Source organism: Loxodonta africana, chromosome 27 (assembly GCF_030014295.1).
Source record: "Loxodonta africana isolate mLoxAfr1 chromosome 27, mLoxAfr1.hap2, whole genome shotgun sequence".
Taxonomy (NCBI): domain Eukaryota; kingdom Metazoa; phylum Chordata; class Mammalia; order Proboscidea; family Elephantidae; genus Loxodonta; species Loxodonta africana.
The window spans coordinates 29521727-29538872 of NC_087368.1; positions in this window are offsets into that span (position 1 = coordinate 29521727).

Here is a 17146-nt window from a genome sequence, read left to right on the forward strand (position 1 = left end):
TTCAAAAGGTGATTTAACTGGTACCATGAAGATTCTTTATTTTAAAGTATTAAACAGAAGGCAAAAGTAGCATGACTTTTTTTGGATAAAACAAAAACTTGCAAAGAAATGTCTTTGCTTACGGGAAGCTGTTTTCAGCGATGCTTCCTGGTTTCTTCTGCCTCTTCACTGCCCTTGAAGGCATTTGTTTGGACAGTTTGAAAGGCTCAGGAAGGATGCTCAGGGAGATGCTGCTGCCAGGGCTACAACATTTCCCTGCACATCTACTTATTTACTCTACAAGCATTCATGGAGCACCTACTACGTGAAAGGCTCCTGAAAAATATTAGAAAGGGCCCTGAATAAAGGAGCTTGAAAAACAACGTGATTACGCTGTGAATGGTACCCGTCAGGGACCCACCGTAGAAGAAAGATAAATTCTAGCCGTGGAGAGGGGAGAAGGGAGGTGTAGCAGACTTAGGTAGCTGTGCCAATGACTAGGAGAGGTTCGACCAAAGAAATGGCATTTGTGCTGGGCTTTCAAGAGATAAATCAAATTTGGAGCCCATGTTGGACTAAAAGAATGGACACAAGCAAAGCGTAAACAGAAGGAAAGCAGCATTTGTTAAGCACCCGGAAAGTGCCAGGAACCACCCAGGTATTTCATAGTGATCTTTGGACTTTAAAACTCAGTTTAATTGAAGCCTCCTTTTAAAATGCTTCCCCCCACCCTCTCTGCCCTTCAGTTTTGTTATGTTGTCTGTCTTTAAAATACTTCATCATTACAGGTGCAATACTAGTGACCTTAATCTAACTCCGCATGATTATTTATCATTTGAAATACTCTAATCAGGAAAGCAGTAGCCACTGGGTGGTGCAAATGCTCAACGCTCCATTGTTAATTGAAAGGCTGGAAGTTCGAGTCTACCCAGAAGCACTTCGGAAGAAAGACCTGGAGATCTGTTTCTGAAAAGATCAGCCACTGAGAGCCCTGTGAAGCCCAGTCCTTCTCTGACGCGCCCTGGCCACCACGAGCTGGGATTGATTTGAGTGCGACTGGTTCCTTATTTAATCAGGAAAGCACACGCCAAGGGTGGAAGGCTAGCGTTTCTTTAAAAATGCTGTATTAAAAAACTCGCTTATCAGGGGCTACTGTAGCCAACTGTTTATCTCTGATCCATAATCTGGGGGCTGGGGATTGTTAATTTGGTTAATAAAGGTTAGAAATTATTTTTCATCAATGTAAAAAATGGTATTCTAGAATATGGTTTCATTAAAAATACCACACAGGTCCCTTTGACCTTGCATGAATCCAGCACACCATGCCCTGCCAGGCCTACAAGTAGGTCACCACCTGGGGGGAGTTCTGTTGCCTGAGCAGACCTAGGTTGGCTGCATCCCACTGTTAGAATGCTGGTGAGTGATTCTTTCATACAAAGGTGCTTGTCAGAGGGCTGAAAATGATGGAGAGAGGAGGTTTCACAGGGCTTGAAGAACGTCTCTATGGCATACAATACCCTCTGCCCTTGAGTGGATCCTGACTTATAGCGACCCTATAGAACAGAGCAGGACTGACTGCCCCATAGGCTTTCCAAGGAGCAGCTGGTGGGTTTGAGTTGCTGATCTTTTGGGTAGCAGCTGAGCTTTTAACCACTGTGCCCCCAGGGCTGTCTATGGCATATATTTATGTGTGTGTGTGTGTGTGTTGGCTTTCTAATAAACGTTCAGATGTTTGGCAGAATTAGATTTCAGACTTGTCGTCTTTTGAACATACCACTTAGTAATGAGGCTGTAGGCAAACAGATGTACAGCCTTCACCTACCCTGACTGTCGGAAGCTACAGGTATTTACCAAAAAGAACTTAATAATAATAAGTAATCATACTGGTCTGGGTTACTTCATACAAAGACTCTGTTTGATTCAGATGTGCCTTCTCTATGCCCTCTTAACCAAAGCCAAACCAAGCCTGTTGCCATTGAGTCAATTCTGAGTCAGTAAGACGGGGTAGAACTGCCCCATAGGATTTCCATGGAGTGCCTGGTGGATTCGAACTGCCGACTTTTGGGTTAGCAGCCGAGCTCTTAACCACTGTGCCAGCAGGACCCTTATGCCCTCCTATCTTCTTGCATATATGCCTCTAACCCTTCATGGTGATTATCGACTTACTCACTCGTCTCCTCTCCTTGACTGTAAGACTCCTGATGATGCAAAATGATTCAGTTTCATCCACGTACTTTTTTTTTTGGTGATTTTTGGTAAATAAAGGTGGGCATCTAAAATCCTAAGATGGGCAAAAGTTAGCTCCACCATCTTCCTCCGTCTTAACTTACCACCTTATAATGGGAGATATTTATTAACTAGGCATTTATTGATAAATAAGCAATGACAAAGCCAATCCATACAAACTGCCCCAGCAGCTCAATCGATCACATCCCAAATTTAGGTGCTGTGACTATACCTTACGTGGGAAAGGTACATCTGAGGCAGCCCTGCCAATGCGCCAAAGGCAGGATACGGTTATCCTTCCAACAGGCATCCAGCAACCAGAATTCCCTGATTTTATAGAACCACTTAGAGGTTTCCCCTTTGGCATCATTGTTCAGGGTAAAGGTTGCACACTCTCTGTGTTTCTACATCCTGTTCATGCAAGGCTGGGAAATAACTCAGTAACACTTATCCAGTCCATAGACCTTGAATACCTTTTATTTCACCAATGCAAACTCATATCTAGCATTCCTCATGGCATCAGGACACTAATTTCACAAATAAAAACCAATTTATGATAGTCTCTGTGCTAATACAAAAGATCTCTGGTGTTGGTTGAGGTAACGGTAACAGGTACACTTACAGCAGAGGCTGCTGGAGTACAGGCAATTGAATTAGCGTGCTAGCTCAGCAACTCTGGAGTAAGCTTCCTTGATTCATGTCATTCTACTCCAGCAGTATCCAGTGTGTCCTATGTTGAGTGGCCAGAGCCCCAACTTTCTTAGCTCTGTGTTGAGTAGCCACCAAGAGGCATACTCACCTGTCATGGACTCTCAAAAATATAATTATTAAGATGTTTAAAAAACACACACACGCACAATTATGCAGATAGTGAGCACATATCAAAGTTTTATTTTAGCTTTAACGGGGAACCAGAAGGATAGCAAAGCTAGTTCAAAGGCTGATTTGAGGAAATGAATGTACATAAATACATTCTTTCAAAAGAGAAAATAAATATATCATTGTGGAATGAAAGGAAAAAAAATGCTAAAATGATATTTTCAAGTTAAATGCAAAACTGATTAACGTCCCACGGCAAGGTAAACCACAGCCTTCGGAGAAGACCAGAGTCTTCTCTGATAGACACATAACAGTGCCAACAGGAAAGAGCTTTTATTGCATACCTATGAGATAGAAATAATTTGCCTCATCTTTTTAAAATTAACATCTTGGCACAATAGTAACTTTATAGAATTGTACCAAAAAAAAAAAAACAAAAACCGTTGGCCGTTGAGTTGAATCTGACTCATAGCGACCCTACAGGACAGAGCAGAACTGCCCCATAGTTTCCAAGCAGCGCCTGGTGGATTTGAACTGCCGAACTCTGGGTTAGCAGCCGTAGCTCTTAACCACTATACCACCAGGGTAATGTACATGTGTCCTAATTAACAATAACTGTAACCTGCATTAATGTAGAGAATCAGATGACCCGTAGGCAGGGTTGTCAATGTCCTGGCATGACAGGAATGGTCACAAAAATCCTGTTTTATTTCCAAATTTTGGACACTTGTTGTTTCGCCTGCCTACCAGTCACTCTTTTTCCATGAATTGCCCTGCTGGGAATGGCCCCTTTCCGCTGACACCATTCCTGTGCTTTCTGCTCAGATCACCTTGTTAGTGAAATGCAGCCGTGTCTGGAGGGTGGGCCTCGGTCCATCCCAGTCTGAGCAACTGGCCCGGGAGACGGCTGGAGCATGACTGGAGAAGTAGGGGTTGTGACCGGTTTTCTGTTCCTCTCAGCGAGCCCGGAATATGCCAGAAGTGAGTGGAATTGTGTTAGCTGTGTTGCTTTTCGTTTTATCACTTTGCACTTTCTGAAGCTGGATTTTTGATAGTGATTATAATAAAAAATGAAGTCCCTGAATAAATTGGAGAGCCAAACTCTATTTTGCACTATTGAACATGAACCTTACAAAGTGACAACTTTGTATCAAAAAAGGTTTATATATATTGCCATATCATATGATAACATTTTTATGTCGAAATTTTTGTTTTAAATTGTTATTAACATGTTTTTGTTTCTATTTTTTCTTTTTACATGAAAGTATAAAGTAACTGATGACTTTTCTTGAGTAATTTATTCCGAGATTATGCCCCTCATACATTTATTCATGTTGAATTTTTTTTTCCAAATGATGGTGATATAGGACAACAGGTGTTTCTGGTTTTTTTATTCTTAATATTCTTACCAGGAAAAATATAAGGGAGCCACATTATATCTTTTCCTCATTTGCTTGCTTGCTTGCTTGCATGGATGTTAACTTTCTTTGGTAACCCAAGTCTGGAAATCGTTCTCCCAGAAAACCTCAGAGATGTTCCCATTTTATAATCTAGCTCTAAACTTTGCAATTTTACAAACAAGATTTTTTGTCTGTTTTTCCTGTGCACCTAGTCTAGCTTGGTTCACTCAGAGTAGGCTTACATTAGCCAGCGTTAACCTATAAAACCAAACCTAGTATATGGGACAAAAAATGTCAATTGATTACGTTAAAATTCTAATTGCAGAGAGGGTGGGGATATTTAAGTCCAGCACTTCCTCTTCCTGACCTTGCATCATCCCACCTGGGTTGAGCGGCTGGTTTACAACCAGAGGATGGCGGCCAAGTGTGTAATCAGAGCAAGGAGGTTGGTTCAAGGACTCTGGGACTTGCATGATTAGTAGCTTCTGGTTTGGATAGCCAAAGACATCCATCCCCACAACAGGGACTGTAAGGACTCTTTAAAACTTTGTCTTGGGGACTAAGAGTGTTGTGTCCAGGAATCCTTTCTCCTGGACAATGTTTGGGTGGGCACTGCAAACATTTACATCTTGGAGTCTTTTATTTACCACCAGGCTAAACAAAACTTTCCTTTTTTTTTTTTTTAATTTATTTTATTTTTGTTGTTTAGAATATACACAGGAAAACATCCAATTCAACAGTTTCTACATGTATAATTCAGTAACACTGACTACGTTCTTCGAGTTTTTCAAACATCGTCACTCTCTTTCTGAGTTGCTTCTCCCCCTTTAACATAAATTTACTGCCCCCTAAGTTTCTTATCTAATCTTTGGAGACGCTATTGTCAATTTGATCCCATATAGATAGTTCTTAAAAGAGCATAATGCTCAAGGCAGACATTCTTGACTAGTTAAGCAAAATTATTGTTTGGTTTGAAGAAGACTTCAGGGAATATTTTTGTTTGTTTGTTTTAATTTTTATTGTTTTTTAAGTGAAAGTTTACAAATCAAGTCAGTTTTTCATACAAAAATTTATATACACCTTGCTATATATACTCCAGTTTATATATACTCCGAATTGCTCTCCCACTAATGGGACAGCCAGCTTCTTCCCTCCACTCTCTCTTTTCGTGTCCATTCCACCAGCTTCTAGCCCCCTCTTCTCTTTCCTCTCCCCATCAGATAGGAGATGCCAACATAGATTCAAGTGTCTAGTTGATCCAAGAAGCTCATACTTCACCACCATCTTTTTCTATCCCATTGTCCAGTCCAATCCCTGTCTGAAGAGTTGACTTTGGGAATGGTTCCTGAACTGAGCTAACAGAAGGTCTGAGGGGCCATGACCAGTGGGATCCTTCTAGTCTCAGTCAGACCATTAAGTCTGGTCTTTTTACGAGAATTTGGGGTCTGTATCCCATTTCAGGTGATATTTTTCATTTAAGGTTTAAAGGTTATTGCAGGGCAATAGTTTTGGGGGTTCATCTAACCTCCCTGGCTCCAGAAAACCTAGATTCCATGAGAACTTGAAATTCTGTTCTGCGTTTTTCCCCTTTTGATCAGAATTCTATAGAATCTTTGATCAAAATGTTCAGTAGCAATAGCCAGGCACCATCTAGTTATTTTGATCTCATGACAAAGGAGGCAGTTTGTTCATGGAAGCAATTAGCCACACATTCCATTTTCTCCTCCTATTCCTAACTCTCCTTCTTGCTCTGTTGCTCTTTATAGCACCTCTTTCTTTTCTGATAGACATAGTATCTTCTATTAAGTGCTCTCAAAGTTCTCCAGGGCTGGAAACTATTCCACTTCTAAGAAATCTTTACATACTTCTACTCTGATCCATATGGATTAATGTTAATATTTGATTATAAAAGGATGATCTTCTTTCTTTCCTCCGTATCTCTCCTTTTCAGGAAGTAGCATCACTCACCCTTCTCTCATTCCCTAGTACATACAACAATCACCATTCTCTTTAAAAGTTGCAGAGATTGAGGCCTTATCTGATGTATCAAGATATTATTCCATTATGGGCTTTCATTCTCACTGATACACTTTTCAGAACATTGCCACTCCAAAGCCATATTTTTCATGTTATTTTATGGACTCTAGGACCATGTGGCAGGGGTGTGTCCTGTTTTTATAGTAGTATTTTTACATAACCCCATCATTTATCTATTTCACACTACTTCTGAAAATTGCCTTTATTCCTAAAATGTCCTTTGCTTTTGTAATGGGTTTGAATTAAAAAAAAAAAAAAAAAACTTATTTGACTTTCTGCATCATTTCTTCCCCAACAGTTATTTTTTTTTTTTATCCTGTAACTAATTAAAGTTAAAGAGAGAACAACCTTGAAGTTCTAGGCTTTTAACATTGCAAATACTTCTTTTTTCCTTTAGGAACTAGGTCAGTCCCCAAATTAAAACTAACATCTTTAACCTAACACCCTTGCTTGCCACTATCTTAGATACAGTTTAAAATTGATCCAAATTATGAATAATAAAAAATAATTTCCTAACTTACAGTAAGTCAGACCATGTGACATTGCCAAATTTAGATTAGAAATGTTTTGGTCTATAACGTAGGAAATTCCATATGGTTCAACTTAATAGTTTTCACATATAACAAGGCATTCTCATAAGCAATATTCTCCAGAACTCCTCAATTATTTATGAAGACAATAAAAATGGTCATGTGCCTGAAAAAAGGTGAGTGAGGCAGAGATGGGGGTCCTGACCCTTCACTATAGCCGTGTCGTTGTTATTAGTTGCTGTTGAGTCGATTCTGACTCAATGCAGAGTAAAACTGTGCTCTGTAGGGTTTTCAAGAGTATGACCTTTTGGAAACAGATCTCCAAGCCTGTCATCCAAGATGCCTGTGTGGGGGTTTGAACCACCAACCTTACTGCTAGTAGTCAAGCATTTAACCATTTGCACCACTCACAGCCAAAAAGTCAAGAAATTTGGGGCCATCATTGGCTTCTTCACCCTACAACTCAGACTGATGACTCATTCTATGTCCTGATATCCTTAAAAAGTCCTTGATCAAAGCCTACGACCCTCATTTCAATTAGAAGACAAATTCTCTCTAATTTTTGTCTGACTTTGTACATCTTACATAAGATATTGAAATGGCTTTCACCCCAATTTCCCCTGAGTGTCTTTCTCACAGTTCTTGAGGTTCTGTCTCACATTTAACAGTGATTTTTCTGATCATCCATCATGCTTTATTTCTCTAAAATTCCAGAGATTCTGGTTGCTTTCCTCTGCCCTGAAACCAGCATAAAAAAAAAAAAAACAACATAAAAAAACATAGTCCCTGTTTATTCCTCTTTTGGAGCTTTTATTCCCAGCATGTACTTTGTTCCCAGAAAATCTTTCCTACATCATTTTCCTTCTCTCAAAATAGAGACCAAGCTCCATTTTTTTCCAGTCTTAAAAAAAAAAAAAAAGCACAACCAAAACAAAACCACTGACAACTCCTATTTTCCCTCTTTCATTTCTTACAAAATTGAATAATAAATATTTTTATCTAAGACTGATCAGATCATATCTGAAATATCATCCTTAGTTCTGGTTACTACCGTTCAAGGACACATATATCTGGTTCAGTCATTTGAAATGTCATCTTTTGGTAGTCCAAAAGAACAACTATCAAGAATTTAATTTTGTATAAAGAATATATTTGAACACTTCATAAAGAGAAATGCTAAGATATGCAAATGTCTAGAAACTATATTATGTCAATATTTCAGAAACTAGGTATTTTATGGTAGCTATTTTTTTTTATATATATATAGGAAAATTTTTTTTTTTTTTTTATAGGAGCCCTGGTGGCGTAGTGGTTAAGAGCTTGACTGCTAACCAAAAGGTCGGCAGTTTGAATCCACTAGCCACTCCTTGGAAACCTTACAGGGCAGTTCTACTCTTTCCTATCCCTAAACCCATTGCCGTCAAGTCGATTCCGACTCATAGTGACTCTATAGGTCAGAGTAGAATTGCCCCAAGAATTTCCAAAGAGTGCCTATAGGGTCACTATAAGTCGGAATCGACTTAAAAGCAATTTTTTTGGGGGGGGGGTGTTTATATCTGAATAATAGAAAGACTGTAACACTGAAGAGGCCGTACATAACTGTATTGTTCAGTGGCTATGAGCTGAGTTCCATAAGCAGTAATTATAAGGGGCAGATTTTGGTTTAATATGAAGAAGAACTTTTAACTTTTTGAGCTACATTCCAGAAACTGAATGGTTAATTCTAGACCCACAGCAGTTAACACTGAACAGAAGGTTCTAGAAAAGAGGTCAGCAAGCTACTGCCTTGAACCAATTTGGCTTATCATTTGCTTTTGTAAATAGAGTTTAATTGAAACACAGTGATGCCGATTAGTTTATATCCTGCTTGTGACTACTTTCATGCCTCAACAGCAGAGATGAGTAGTAGCTACAGAGACTATATGGCCCAAAAGCCTAAAACAGTCACTATCTGGTCCTTTACGGAAAAAGTTAGCTGACCCCTCTTCAGGATGAGGATGCTCTCAGTTGTTTTAACTGGAGTAGACCTGGTACAGGGAAACGTCTAGATCCTCAGCTTGTAAAACTCCAGAGAATGAAAGGAGGATTTGCTAGCCCACTCTGTGTGTGCTTGGATGGCCAACTCATCCTTCATTCCAGGAACCTTTGCAATCCTAGGCGAACTGGGACAGTTGATCACCCTAGGATGTACAATGGCCAAAGCAGAGTCATAAGAGGGACAGGCCAGAAACCAGAGAACAAAGAAATAAAGCCCAATTTCGAGTTGGGATTAAGTAGGAGCATTTTGAAGAGCCAAGTTGTCAAAGTGCACATGGCGAGTTCAGCTAATGAAGTTTGCAGCATCCCCAGTGTATCAGTCAGGACTAAGTTTAGCTGTGAGTGACAGAAAACAGGAAGACAGTGACTTAAGTAAAAATGTATTTCTCGCTCAAATTACAAAGACTGGGGGTAAGCATTTCAGGACTTGCACAACAAGCCCATAATCAACTGGGATCTAGAGTCCTTCTATCTGATTGCACTGTGATCTTCAAGGTGCTGCTTTCACCTTCTGAACCAAGACGGCTGCTTGGAATTCAGCCATCACAGCTACATTCTAGCTGGCAACAAGAAAGAAGGAATGACCTTGAGCGACGCTTCCTCAAAGTTGTACACATCACTTCTGCTGATATCCCATTGACAAGATATCAGTCTTACAGTCAAACTGACCTGTAAGAGAGGCTGGTAAGACAGTTTTTGTTCCCAGAAGCCATGTGTCTAGCTACATTTTGAGAGTTTTATTACAAATGAAGAAATAAGGAATGGATATTGGGGAACAACTAGCAATCTCTGACACACTTAAACAATTATTACTGCTATAACTGAGACAATTATTAGTGATACAAATTCATTGCTAACATCGTTTGGCTTATTATTTATCAGGTACTGTGTCATATACCTCAAGCAAATTTTCCCATTTAATCCTCCGACAATCTGTTAGATAGATATTGTCATTATTCTTTATTTGATAGATGAGGAATCAGGGGTAAACATGGATAAAATAAATTATGCTAGATTACACAGCTACGAGGAAGAAAGAGGATTTGAACTCAGGTTAGTTGGCTTCAGGAACCCATGAGCTTAACCATCTTTTATGGTGATTAATCACAGCACGTGTCTGTCAGTTTGTCATACTGTGGGGGCTAGTGTGTTGCTGTGACCCTGGAAGCTATGCCACCAGTATTCAGATACCAGCAGGATCACCCATGGAGGACAGGTTTCAGCTGAGCTTCCAGACTAAGACGGAGTAGGAAGAAGGATCCGGCAGTCTACTTCTGAAAAGCATTAGCCAGTGAAAACCTTATGAATAGCAGTGGAACATTATCTGATATAGTGTTGGAAGATGAGCCCCCCAGGTTGGAAGGCACTCAAAAAATGACTGGGGAAGAGCTGCCTCCTCAAAGTAGAGCCAACCTTAATGACGTGGATGGAGTAAAGCTTTTGGGATCTTCATTTGCTGATGTGGCACGACTCAAAATATGAAGAAAGAGCTGCAAACATACATTAATAATTGGAACCTGGAATGTATGAAGTATGAATCTAGAAAAATTGGAAATTGTCAAAAATGAAATGGAACTCATAAACATCGATATCCTAGGCATTAGTGAGCTGAAATGGACTGGTATTGGCCATTTTGAATCAGACAATGATATAGTCTACTATCCTGGGAATGATAAATTGAAGAGGAACGGTGTTGCATTCATCATCAAAAAAAACGTTTCAAGATCTATCCTGAAGTACAATGCTGTCGGTGATAGGATAATATCCATATACCTACAAGGAAGACCAGTTAATACTACTATTATTCAAATTTACGCACCAACCGCTAGGGCCAAAGATGAAGAAATAGAAGATTTTTATCAGCTGCTGCAGTCTGAAATTGATCGAACATGCAATCAAGATGCATTGATAAATACTGGCAATTGGAATGCGGAAGTTGGAATCAAGAAAGATGAGTAGTTGGAAAATATGGCTTTGGTGATAGAAACAATGCCAGAGATCAAATGATAGAATTTTGCAAGGCCAACGACTTCTTCATTGCAAATATCTTCTTTCACCAACATAAATGGCAACTATACACATGGACCTCTCCAGATGGAATACACAGGAATCAAATCGACTACATCTGTGGAAAAAGACAATGGAAAAGCTCAACATCATCAGTCAGAACAAGGCCAGGGGCCAACTGTGGAACAGACCACCAATTGCACCTGTGCAAGTTCAAGCTGAAACTGAAGAAAATCAGAGCAAGTCCACAAGAGCCAAAATACAACCTTGAGTATATCCCACCTGAATTTAGAGACCATCTGAAGAATAGATTTGACGCACTGAACACTAGTGACCAAAGACCAGACGAGTTGTGTAATGACATCAAGGACATTATCCATGAAGAAAGCAAGACGTCACTGAAAATACAGGAAAAAAAGAAAAGACCAAGATGGATGTCAGAGGAGACTCTAAAACTTGCTCTTGAATGTTGAGCAGCTAAAGCAAAAGGAAGAATTGATGAAGTAAAAGAACTGAACAGAAGATTTCAAAGGGCCTCTCAAAGACAAAGTAAAGTATTATAATGACATGTGCAAAAGCTGGAGATGAAAAACCAAACGGGAAGAACACGCTTGGTGTTTCTCAAGCTGAAAGAACTGAAGAAAAAATTCAAGCCTCGAGTTGCAATAGTGAAGGATTCCATGGGGAAAACATTAAATGACACAGGCAGCATCAAAAGAAGATGGAAGGAATACACAGAGTCATAATACCAAAAAGAATTAGTCGATATTCAAGCATTTCAAGAGGTGGCATATGATCAGGAACCGATGGTACTGAAGGAAGAAGTCCAAGCTGCTCTGAAGGCACTGGCGAAAAACAAGGCTCCAGGAATTGATGGAACATCAATTGCGATGTTTCAACAAACAGATGCAGCGCTGGAGGTGCTCACTCGCCTATGCCAAGAAATATGGAAGACAGCTCCCTGGCCAACTGACTGGAAGAGATCCATATTTATGCCTATTCCCAAGAAAGGTGATCCAACCGAATGTGGAAATTATAGAACAATATCATTAATATCACACGCAAGCAAAATTTTGCTGAAGATCATTCAAAAACGGCTGCAGCAGTATATCGACAGGGAACTGCCAGAAATTCGGGCTTTTTTCACAAGAGGATGTGGAACCAGGAATATCATTGCTGATGTCAGATGGATCCTGGCTGAAAGCAGAGAATACCAGAAGGATGTTTACTTGTGTTTTATTGACTATGCAAAGGCATTCAACTGTGTGGATCATAACAAACTATGGATAACACTGAGAAGAATGGGACTTCCAGAACACTCAACTGTGCTCATGAGGAACCTTTACATAGAGAAAAGGGAATGTATATATGTATATGTGCCTGCTGTTGGTTGCCACTGAGTCAGCGCCAACTCACAGCGACATTATATGTAACAGAATGAAACGTTAGGACATGTACCATCTTCAAGTCATACTGTGGTGGCTTGTGTGTTGCTATAATACCGGAAGCTATATCACCTGTATTTCAAATACTAGCAGGGTCACCCATGCAGACAGGTGTCAGCAGTGCATCCAGACTAAAACTAGGAAGAAAGGCCTGACAATCTACTTTGAAAATTAGCCAATGAGAACCTAATGTGTGTGTATGTGTGCATGTGTGTGTACACATATTCAAACACAAACAATTTTTACTGAGAAAAAGGAAGCATCTCTCACAATTTACAAATAATATATAATTTTCTTTACTATAAATTCTAGGCAGTCAATTGATTCCCATAGAATGCTTTCCTTGATTTTTGCTGAACTCTTGAATTCATAGTCAGTCTACAGTTGCAATTCAGAAACGTGTAGTTCTGGCCTGAATGCTGGTTGATATTTTCCTTTATATTAACCGGGGAGACAGAAGCAAAGCAGTAAGGATGCGTGGGCCTTCAATTGTTTGTAAATAATATGACTTCTTTGCTGATTTGTATAAAAGTTTTCAAATACTGGAAAATATGTCCTTAGTTTTTTGTGCTATTTACAATGCAACATCTATAAACACGACATACTTTTAAGTTTAATCTGCATTATTAACATTTCCTTTGTCACTTTCTTAAGTCGAGACCAGTGGTCAGCAAATTATGGCCCTTGGACCAAATCTGGTCTGCTGTCCCTTCTGTCAATAAAGGTTTATTGGAACACAGCCATGTCCATTTATTTAGGTATTATCTATTTTGGAGCCCTGGTGGTACAGTGGTTAAGGGCTAGGGCTGTGAACCAAAAGGTCAGCAGTTCAAATTCACAGTCGCTCCTTGAAAACCCTATAGGGCAGTTCTACTCTGTCCTGTAGGGTCACTATGAGTCGGAATCAACTTGACGGCTATGGGTTTTGACTATTTTTGTGGTTTGACATCAGAGATGAGTAGATGTGATGGAAACCATAAGGCCCACAAAGTCAAAAATATTTACTTCCTGGCACTTACCAGAAAAAGTATGACAACCCCTGGCTCCAAAGAACAGAGTGCACCAAATAAATAGATCCTGGGCTCTGTATCTTCAGTTACAGAAAGCAGGTCTTGCACACCAATACAGAAGATCTTTTAACACCTTACAGACAGCAGAGGGGGTGAGAACACCTTTGGTTGGTCCCTGCCTGGATCCTGGAACTACAGGATATGTGACACACTATTTAAACTGGCAGAAGATGTTCCTTACAATTCTCCTAGATGCTGATTATAAAGGAATTATCTATCAATGGAAAATTCACAGAAGAGGAACCAAGCCAACTCTGGTTAAATACAAATGGTCTCGTTGCCTTTAATTTCATTATGTGAGCTTTTGCGCATCATGGTATGCAAAGAACTGGGCTACTTCTGAAACAGAAGCATGGAAAAATGCCAGATAAAATCCTATTAAAAAAAAAAATACCTGCTCTCTCTTGAAGTACAAAAGCCTTAGGTTTCAAAAATAGCTGCTGGTCTTTCACATTTTCCCAGTTCTTTTTCGAAAGTAAGAGTACTCAGGAAAAGAACATCTAAAAAAAGATTGCAAGAGGAAATGAGAACATGTGTGAGACCCAGAAATAATGGAGGTGATATAAGGATGAATGATATTACAGAAAGATGGTGACCAAGTACTCAAAATGGAAGTCTTTATTGGCTTATTTCTTTTCTGGGTAGCCAATCCAATTGCAGCTAGAATCAGGAACAGAACATTCTTCTGGTATGTTTAATCCTATTTAGTATCATCAATACATAGCATATTTAGTATTAACCCAGCAGTGTTTACACTGTTAATGACCTGTTCTAAGGCGAGATACTAAAATGAGACACTCCTACTAGATCTTTCAGAGTCAGTATTATAAATCTTGCTACGGAACAAGTTCTTTTAGGTCAGCATCATCTACTACTATGTGTCTTGTAACGTCTCAGTTCTTTGATCATTTTTCTTTTTTGGAATTTCATTGGCCCTGAGTTCCAGGGTATCATGTGATCCTGGCCTGAATTAATAAAGAAATAAAAATGCAAACAGTAGCACTGAAATTGAGTAGCAAATGCTCATTTTAAGGAGGTCCGTATACAATCTAGAAAATGTGTATGTGTTCAGATTTTCATCAGACTAAACACATAGAGTTAAAAAGTTCTTATCAAGAACTCCGAGAGCTCTGAGATTATGTCTCAGTCTCGTGAGGAATCCATTTGAAAAGATAGGCTACGCAGTATGTTTTTCAAAGAATTTTGACTTTAAAATCCATACAGTTGTGGTGCGTCCAGTGTAAACATACTGTGGGAAATACCAGATTCATGGAGGAGTTCAATTCTGCTCACTGTGACCCTTCCTTGTGCTAGAATAGAGGACTAGAGAAATAGCCTCACCTAGAGTCTGTTTTCTCAAGGTATTGGGGAAAAGCCAGTTCAATGTCAAGTTGAACCATCACCTTCACACAGCCCTAAACATTTTTAAGCTTTCAAAATAAGAAATAGATCACTGAAGTGTCTGGGTCCTCAGAGACTCAAAAGCTAAAGCACCAACCTGTTAAAGGAACAGCTCTTTGGGTGTTCTCTGACATGATTGGAAACTGGCAGTCCAGGATGCTCTCAGGACAGAGCCTGTACTTAAGAAACTTTGAGACCAATTTTGCGGTCTTGGTAAGTGTAGATAAAGTCAAGACCCTTGCAGACTCTTCTGGGCTTTATTGTAATTATATCTTTACACTTAGACAGCATCTTTTCTCAAAAGGCCTTCAGGCATTTTATCAATATTAGAAAGAGAGGGAGAGACAGAAAGAGAGAGAAAGGAAAGAGTTTAAAATGAGCTCCTGTAAAAATAATTCATGGCCATTATAGAGCCTTGTAGCAAAACATCAGAGTATGAAAAAGAGAAAAAAATTTTAAAAAACGTCCAACTGCCAACCCCCCAGAAATAGTAACTTTAGCTTTAGATGAATGTTATGCCATACGTCTCTCCAACCATTTGGATGAATTGCTAACTTGATACATACAGAAGGAAGTAGACAGATTCCAGCCTGTGGAAAAGCAATCATAGTATATCATTTACTGCTTAATTAAATGATTCGAACTTTTAGTGGCATGGTATCTTACTTCACAGTTTATTCTAAAACCAGTGCATAAAATTACTATTTTTCTTAAAGATTCTTAAATAGCCTATGTCTTAGTTCGCTAGGGCTGCTGTAACAGAATTACCACAAGTGGCTGGTTTTAAAGAACAGACATTTACTTTCTCAGTTTTGGAGGCTAGAAGTCCAAATTCAGGGTGTTGGCTCTATGGGAAGGTCTTTCTTTGTCTCTTTCAGCTTCTAGTAGCTGCCAGTAGTCCTTGGTGCCCTGGGCTTGTAGACGCATCTGTCCTGTCAACACAGGGCATCTGTCTTCCCCATGTGTCTCTCTGTGCCTGTACCCTCTTATAAGACACAACTCTGAAGGGATTAGGTTTAGGACCCACCCTCTTCTAGTATGACCTCCTTAACATAACAAAAGAAAAATTATATTTCTGAACAGGGTTACATCCACAGGTAAAGGGGTTAGGACCTCAACGTATCTTTCTGAGGGAGCACTGTTCAATCCCTAACAACCAATATAGTAGATGGTACTTGTTTTCTGTATAAATGCTGTTCACTAATTCTTATGCACATGACATTTCACACCCTCTAAACTAGGCTAAAGAAGCCCCGGTGGCACAGTGGTTTAAGTACTTGGCTGCTAACCGAAAGGTTGGCGAATTGAACCCACCAGGCGCTCCGTGGGAGAAAGATGTGGCAGTCTGCTTCTGTAAGATTACAACCTTGGGAACCCTGTGGGGCAGTTCTACTCTGTCCACTAGGGCCGCTATGAGTTAGAATCAATTCAACGGCAATGGGTTTTAATATAATATAATAAAAGTTAAACCCAATAAAACACATTTACGACTTAGGGTATTTCCTGATCCAAAGACATCGTATTTTTTTTTTAAAACATAAATCTGAAATTTTATTAGAAGTTTGTATTTTAATAATATGAATAGCTATTTTTTCTTCAAATGCTTCAGGTATATTTAGATAAATAGTACTTAATGCTAGACTGAGAAAGTTTTCGGCATCAGATCCATTCCTACTATTCATTTTTTTTTTTAATAATTTTTATTGAGCTTTAAGTGAATGTTTACAAATCAAGTCAGTCTGTCACATATAAGCTTATATACACCTTACTCCATACTCCCGCTTACTCTCCCCCTAATGAGTCAGCCCTTCCAGTCTCTCCTTTCGTGACAATTTTGCCAGTTTCTAACCCTCTCTACCCTCCCATCCCCCCTCCAGACAGGAGATGCCAACACAGTCTCAAGTGTCCACCTGATACAAGCAGCTCACTCTTCATCAGCATCTCTCTCCAACCCATTGTCCAGTCCCTTCCATGTCTGATGAGTTGTCTTCGGGAATGGTTCCTGTCCTGTGTCAACAGAAGGTTTGGGGACCATGACCACCGGGATTCCTCTAGTCTCAGTCAGACCATTAAGTCTGGTCTTTTTATGAGAATTCGGGGTCTGCATCCCACTGATCTCCTGCTCCCTCAGGGGTTCTCTGTTGTGCTCCCTGTCAGGGCAGTCATCGGTTGTGGCCGGGCACCATCTAGTTCTT